The sequence below is a fragment of the Ovis aries genome, chromosome 3, assembly GCF_016772045.2.
Source record: "Ovis aries strain OAR_USU_Benz2616 breed Rambouillet chromosome 3, ARS-UI_Ramb_v3.0, whole genome shotgun sequence".
NCBI classification, from domain to species: domain Eukaryota; kingdom Metazoa; phylum Chordata; class Mammalia; order Artiodactyla; family Bovidae; genus Ovis; species Ovis aries.
The window spans coordinates 15,423,086-15,431,546 of record NC_056056.1 but is presented as its reverse complement, the minus strand read 5'-3'; positions in this window follow the sequence as shown (position 1 = coordinate 15,431,546).

The window sequence follows — 8,461 nt, the reverse complement described above, 5'->3', positions numbered from 1 at the left end:
CTTGGCAAAATATTTCTTTCATTTATCCCAAATTTTATTTCTTGAGTACAAATAAATTTTTTTTAATATTCAAAAACATTCATTCTTGGTTGCAATATTGTCAGCAATAACTAAGTTTTAGAATACCAGAGTTGTCTATTTTCCTTAAACCTAGAATGTTCTTCAATAATTTATTTTTTCTTTAAAAATTTCTAACCTAGGAAACAATTTCTTTTTGGATTAGTTACCACTCTTAGAAATAACAGCACTTCAGATCTATGTGTTTTTTTTTGTTTTTTTCTTTTTCTTTTTCTCATGGAACTTTTCAGAAAGTCAAGAATGCACACGTTATAGGATATAACACAGAGGGGAGTCAGAGCAACTTTCTTGGGGACTCATGCTCACACATGGTAACACATTCAAATTCACGTTCCTCTTCTCATCCACATCCTGCAAAGACCCCCATTTGTCCCTCCGGAAGAAAGGAGAGGCGTTAGACAGCACAGTGTGTTGGCCTGGCTATTCTGCTTTGAGATCTCCAGGGAGGCTTCCTTCAGGAGACTTTCAGGAGCTCAGATTCCTGCTTCCTCAAATGCCACTCCCACTTGCTGACCACGTAATCCTGAGGTTTTGCAGGGATGTCCTGACACTTAGCTTTTTCATTTATAAACTGAAAAAAATAGGAGACAATCTGCCCCTGCAGTAAGTACCACCACTGGGGTTCTCGTGAGCGGATGTGGAGACTGAGTTTGCCATTTGGGATGTTTCCTGGAGCTGAACATCTGGCAGGGAGCAGGACTGGTCAGAGAGAGAAGGGAACCTCACTGACGGTGAGATAAAACTTCTCCATGCCTACAGAGACTGAGAAGGAAATGGCAACCCACTCCTGTATTCTTGCCTAGAGAATCCTGCGGACAGAGGAGCCTGGCGGGCTGCTGTCCATAGGGTCGCACAGAGTTGGACACAACTGAAACGACTTAGCATGCATGCACGCATTGGAGAAGGAAATGACAACCCACTCCAGTGTTCTTGCCTAGAGAATCTTCTGGATGGAGGAGCCTGGTGGGCTGCTGTCTATGGGGTCACACAGAGTCAGACACGGCTGAAGCGACTTAGCAGCAACAGCAGCAGCAGCATGCCTACAGAGAACTTGGTGGCAGACATCATGTGTAGAGTTCTCCCTAAGTGACTTGGGCGTTTATACCCTCTGCAGCCAGTCCTTGGGTGTGGGTGGCCCTGTGAACCCGTGACTTGGACAAAGCAGTGCTGGGCAACTGAGAAAAACCCTGAGGGAGCTGGCAGTCAGCTGGTCCCTCCTGGGAGAGCTCTGGGAGGCACAAGCCCTGTCCCACAATAAGAGGAGGTGATATGGGGAAAGGACTTTGCTCTTGAAATGCAAGAATCTTGCTTGATTCTTTCTGTAAACATTTGCTGTTTTCCTTATTTTATATCAAGAAACAATGAGCTGAGGGAGGAATGAATAGGCAGGACACAGGATCTCCAACGAAGTGAATCTTCTCTGTGTAGAATGTTGTGATGGTGGACACATGTCATCGGACGTTTGTGCAAACTCAACACTGAGACTGAACCCTATGTCAACTATGAACCTTAGTTAATAATAGTTTATCAATACTGTCTCATCGTTTATAACAAATGTTTCACACTTGTATGATGTTGATAGTGGGCAAGGGTGTGTGAGTGTATAGGGACACTGTATATTTTCTGATCACTTCTGCTGTGAACTAAAACTGCTAGAAAAGTCTATAAAAGTAATAAAAATAGTTAGATGTATTTAAATATCATGGGCTAAATCCAATACTACAAATACACATTTTCTTGTCTAAGGTGTGATGTTCAACAGGAGAGTGGAAGGCTCTGCGTTAATTTATGCAATTTTATGCAAAATGTCCTCCTGACTCTTGTGCAAAGTCAAGCATATAAAACTCAAGTGAGATTATGTCACCTTTGTGCAAGTTAGGAAATGCACTTCCATGCTCAGATGTCTGAGAAGGTCGAGCCTCTCCCCTGGGCAGACAGCACCCTCATTTGCAATAGTTGCGGAGTGGAGACAGGCTGGCATCTTTGGGCAGTGTACTACTGCATAGCCAGGCTGGATGCAGACCAAACCATAGCCCCATGGTGGCTTCAACATCACATGAGGATTCCCCTGACACTAGACTTCTGTCTGATTTCTGTATGTCTCCATCATCTCTGTTTCTTGGTCTTCCCTGGTTCCATCTCAGCAGCCCAGCCTCATGTCAGACCACAGACTTGCAGTTACCAGCAGCTGGGCCATTTCTGAAACGTTGATTTTGAGAAATCTGCACTTTTACTCTCGTCTCTTATTCTTCCAGCTGGGATAATCTTCCAGCTGTTCCTCAGCTGAATGCATTCAACTTACTACCTCCACCTTTGTCTGTTCTCTCTGACTCCTCTGAGACCTCATGGTTTGGATAAATGACTTTCTTAAAAACATCTTAAACTTCCTTACACATTCCTTTGACTATCATATTTTCCTGCCAATGGAAACCATCTTCTTATACCAAGCAGCAAAATGTTGCTGGAGAAAACTCTCACAACCATTTGAATTGTTCTTGCTTGAAATGTGTAATCACAGATCTCAGAGAAGCACTTGGCATGTGCCCAGTAGATCCTCAGCCAAAGAGGAGGCGGGGAGGAAGGGGAGGGGGAGGGGAGGAAAGGGGAGCGGAGCAGAGGGTCCACACCCTTCCTTCCAGGACAGTGTGAGCATTGCTCTCTGCTGGCCAGATCCTGATCAGAATTATGAGTAAGAACGAAAAAAGAAGGAACACCAGGATTGCTGGGTTGATTGAATCTAGAAAGGACAGAGTGCTAACCGCTGAAAGCAAATTACAGATTATGAATGGCCAGAGCCAAGAATAGAAGTGAACTTAGTTATAGAAGCAACCTTAGTTAAGACGTGCCAAGGCCTGTTGCTGTTTGGCAGTGACTTCCAGAACCACTGACTTGACCGAGGGGAATTTATCTGCAGCTCTGTCTGCCCAGAATTTGAGTTTCTCAACCTTCTTGGACTCTCTCCTAGCTTCACTATGCACCCGTCATATTTTTCAAATATTTTGGCATCACCTGTCATAGCCCCTGGACAGTTTTCAGCAACAATAAAACTCAGTTTCAAGTCAAAGATTATGAGTCCGGAAAACATTTGTCGAACATATGGTTTAACTTATTTTTTCCTGTGTCTGGAAAATTAGTAGATTTCTGACCTACAGAAAGCATAAAGAATATAAGAGTAAGTATTTCCTGGTAAAACTAAGGAGGAAGTTGCTCCAACAACATATAATTTATTTGCATAACAGGCTGTAGACATGCTTAGATATTTAGCAAAGCCAAGCTCTAATAAGACAGCTTCTAGACAGAATATTCCAGAAGATTTTTCCAGAACAATGTCTGCAACAGGCCGAGAATACATGTTACAGATGTGGAAATTAAGTTAATGTCAAATGCATTTCTTGAGCAAGCTGCCAAAAAAAAATAGTTATTTCTTTCATTGTAAATGACTTAATCATTGATTTATGTGAAACTTTATTCTCAAATATTTTAATTGATAAAATATCACACATTTCCTGAAAGAGAAAATTAATTAACAATGAATACAAAGATAAAGCAAAAGAAGGACAAAGATAGGAAAAAAAATCTCTAAAAATTAAAAAAAGGAGAAGAGTAGTTTATGAATTTGGGGGAAGCATTAACAAAATTAAAGACCACCTGGACTTCCTTGGTGGTCCAGCGGTTAAGAATTTGTGCTCCCAATGCAGGGGACTTGGGTTCAATCCCTGGTCGGGGAACTAGATGCTGCTACCTGGAGTTCTCAGGCTGCAACTAAAGATCCCGTGTGTCTAAACTAAGACCCGGGGCCATCAAATAAACAAATAAAAATTTTAAAAAGTCAGTCTGAATATTATTTGGAATTTTGAGAATGGTTTTCTGGGATTTTTAGATGATTATTATTATCCTAATGTCTCATTGATTTTTCACTAACTTCACAGGATCTGTTCTAGAGAGATTCATAGGTTACTGATAAAATATATAGTTGTAAAGATTACAGCACAGAATTGAAAGTGCTCACCTTGCGAACTGCTTTCTAGTAAGACGTGTCTCTTCTGATTTTGCAGGATAATTTCCTTCTCTCCTGGAATTCCAACCAGAATGAATGATTTCTGTGTGTGAAGGAGATGACGTCTTCTACATTTTTGTTGTTGTCAAAGATAAGTACGCTCTCTAGAAATACCAAAAAGGCATTGAGCAAGGACCCCTGGAAAGATTTGTGATTACAGCTAAAGGGAATAGCTTTGAGTTTTAAAGGCAGTGATACCTGATTGTGCCATGCAGTTAATAAGATGACCACAATAGAGATTTTCTAAGAAAAATTCCAGAAACATTTTGTATGTGTGTGTGTGTTCATAAACATAATTTTAAAAACGTAGGACTTTTTTTAAAAGAGCAGTTTTAAATTTACAACGAAACAGAGAGAAGTAGAGAGAATTCCCATATACTCTGTTCCCACACATCACACCCCCTTACCACGCGCCCCCCGCACCCTGGCCCATGATCAGCATCTCTCACCAGAATGGCAGAATGATACTTTTTTTTTAAACAAGGATGACTCTACACTGACATGTCACAAAGTCTACCGTAGGCTTCACTTTTAATGTTATACATTCTATGAGTTTGAAGAAATGTGTAATAATATAAACCCATCATTATCACATCATACAGAGTATTTTCACTGTCCTAAGAGTCTGCTCTCCAGCATCAGTGGAAGAAGGGTATAGTTTCTTTGGGTAATCACTTGGAAAAGGAAAAGCTTATACAAACTCACACATGCTATGTATTCTACTTTAAATCTGCCTCTATGAATTCCTGCTCCAAATAAAAGAAGGAACAAAGAGAGAGAACTCCTGGATCCCAGAAAAGGACCTGGTGAGTGTCTCCCTGAGCAAGTCTGGGCTTGTTCCGCCCTAAGTGCCATGGGTCCTTGTTTTATTTTTCTACCAACATTTTCTTTTATATCCAGCACTTAGCACTAGGCCTGGTACATAGCAGGATCCTAATAAATGATTCCTTCAAATAAAAAATGAGAATTTTTCTAATTTTACAATTTTCTTTCCTATTTTTTTCTGCCTCTGTTCTAGCTGTGTCATCTTCTTTCGATCAATTCCTTCCAGACAATCTTGTTTCCCTACAGGTCAGGTTGGGGCATTTCCTGTGTGAGACAGACTAGCATTGGTCCAATCTGTGGACAATGGGTCTGGGCAGACACGCCCTCTGTTGAGTGGAGCTGGCACAGAGCTCCCCTTTAACAGCTCAGCCCTTCCCCACGCTCTGGACTCAGCCTCTGTCCACGTGTGAGAGGCTGGGGAAGCCCCCGGCCCACCGCCCTGCTCACACAATTCCTAGGAGTACCCTGAAGTAGATGAATGCCAACACCTGTGCGTATGAGCAGACCCTTCATTGTTCTAAGGGATATGCATTCATGCATGTATGCATGTGGGTATGCATACATTTATATTTCATACCTATTGATTTTTGCAGAGTGCAGATGTATCAGATTAAGTAAATAATTGATGTTTAATGGAACACTGCTTCCTTTGTATAAAATCTTAGGAGACCACTTCCTTGTTGCCTGGTCAAGTTGATAACCTTTACTCAACTTGAAGGAAAAACTATCATATTATTTTATCCTACTGTTATCTGACTAAGAATAAAGCAGACAGAAGTTAGCAGAGGGCTCTACTTAATTTTTCAGGATTACCTAGCTTCTGGTAATGAATTAATGAATTCTGATGATCAAGCTAGAATCTGAGGAGCCACCAAAAGTAATAAATTTCATGACTCGTCCTTCTGTGTTTGCAAGGTGAGAAGTTTTTTTTTTTTAAATTTTTTTTGGGGGGAAGTATTGTGACACTAACTAAAGAGTATGCTGTAACACAAACACAGCCTGGGCCAATAAATGATAAAGAGAATAAACGCTATGCTTAAATGGTCAGTTTCCTGCAATATTTAAGGTAACACACACAGGACCATGGAATGATATCAGTAAAACAATAATCTGTATTTTTCTTAATAGTCTTCAAAAGAAATCCTGATCTATTTTATCTATATGGTGCTATATATCAAAATAATAAATTATTATTAGTTAATAAAAGAGAAATTAGGACTATTTTATCAGAAGATATACTTCATATAGAATTATGTGCTGAAACTAACAAGTCTTGTTTCATTTTTCTGATTACTTACAGTCTTGTCATTTACCTGGGATTCTAAAGACTGTAGATATATTTGTCTACCTTTTGTATGTCATTTAAAAACAGCTTTAAATGTGTTCCTCACACTTGCAAGCTGATACAGGCATTTTGGAGCATGGACTTTAAAAGTCTTCAGAAATCTTCATGCCTCCCGAAGTGCCGATAATTGGTAATATTTTTTATAACTTTGCTCTGCTAGGGCACCCACACATTAAATAGCACCAGCATCGCTTTCTAATACAAGAAAAAAAGTAGACTACTTTCTAAACTGCCTAGCTTTTTAGAGCCGGGCTTATTTATAAACACCTCACAGCTGTCTTCTGAGAAACATCAAGACACAGAAGATGAAAGAACCACTATGGTCCCTCAGGCTGAAGAGGATGCTGTCGAGGGGGCGGGGCGGGGGTAGGGGGTGGGGAGGCGAGCCCTCATCCCCACTTGATCAGATAATGGATAAAATGAGGAGGGTTTTCAGTCTCCTTCAAGTGTTTTTGAGATGGTAGATTGTTCTTCCTGTGCATTTTAAAGTCATAATTTTGAAATCTTATTTTGACAAATGTTCTGGAAGATGTATAATTACTCTGTCAGCACTGTGCCCTCTGAGGACGTCCATTAACACACCATCTCTGAGCAAGGATGTGCGTGCTCAGACCCCACGGTCCGCTCTCCCTAGTGGGTGGCTAAGCAGATACCAGCCACTCACAGGCACCACCCTGAGAACCTGGAACTCTCACCTACCGGGCTCCTTCTCTGCCTTCACAACTTGTGAAATCTCCCTGAGCCCTGAGCCCTGAGCCCTGAACCCTGGCTCAATTGTCTCTCCACTGGGTCTTTGTATTCATCAGCTCTGGCTAGACTGGATTCTTCTCTCCTCTGTGCTTTTATCCATTAGGTCCTTTCAATGAATTGCTTCTGGACAATCCACAGGACGGTGTTTCCACAGGGCAGGGAAAGGATGGTGTAGGCACTGTGGTCCTGTGACCTGCGTCAGGAAGGGGAGGAGGGATCATGGACAAGTTAGATTGCACTGTGTTTCCTACAGTGCTAACTACCGCACTGACCAGTGAATCAGGATGAGGGGAAGGCAAGGGGTGAGGAAAGGAAGCTCTTTAGGATGTTCAGGAGTGAACTGGCAAAGGTAAGACTTTTTGTATCGTCTCTAAGAACACTATTTTTAACCCTACAGTCAAGAAGACTTTATCCTACTTAATTTTTTGTATTTATATGTATTACACTTATATCCATTATCAAATTTTAGTTAATCTATGTATAAGGCAAGAGGTTTAAATTGTTTTTGTTGTTGTTTTATTTTGTGTGTGTGTGTGTGTTTTGCATATGGATCCCCAATTGTTCCAAAGACATTTGTTGAAAGAAATTGCTATTTCTTCATTGATTTGCTTTTGTACTTTTGTCAACATTTAGTTGACTATGTTTGTGTGGATCTATTTCTGGACTTTATGGTCCAACTCTCATATTGTGGATATGAGTGTTGAACGGATAAATAAGGTTGAGTACCAGAGAATTGATGCTTTTGAATTATGGTGCTCAAGTCTCCAGACTTTTGAGAGTCCCTTGAGCAGCAAGGAGATCAAACTAGTTAACCCTAAATGCAATCAACCCTGAATATTCATTGGAAGAACTGATGGAGAAGCTGAAACTCCAAAACTTTGGTCACATGATGCAAAGAATCAACTCACTGAATAGGCCCTGATGCTGGGAAAGATTGAGGGCAGGAGAAGAAGGGGATGACAAAGGATGTGATCGTTGGATGATATCACCGATTCAATGGATATGAGTTTAAGCAAACTCCAATTGATAGTGAAGGACAGGGAAGCCTGGTATGCTGCAGTCCAAGCGGTAGCAAGGAATCAGACACAACTGAGCGACTGAGTGATCTGAACTCCCATTTGTTCCACTGTTATATGTGTTTATCAGGTCATCAAATCACCCTGTCTTTTTTGGTGTAACTTTCATAGTCAAAAGCGAATAGAGTGATTTCTCCAACATTAATTCTTATTTTTTAAAAATTGTTTTGTCTATTTAGGTCCTTTGATTTTCTATATAAATTGCATTGCTGCTGCAGATAATTTTCAGGAGAACTGATTCATTTTCCTTCTTCCGTGGAAGGAAGTCCTCTTGGATTCCTTTCATTAGTTTTCTGTTTATGTACCTTGCATATGTTTTCTTAGGTTTAT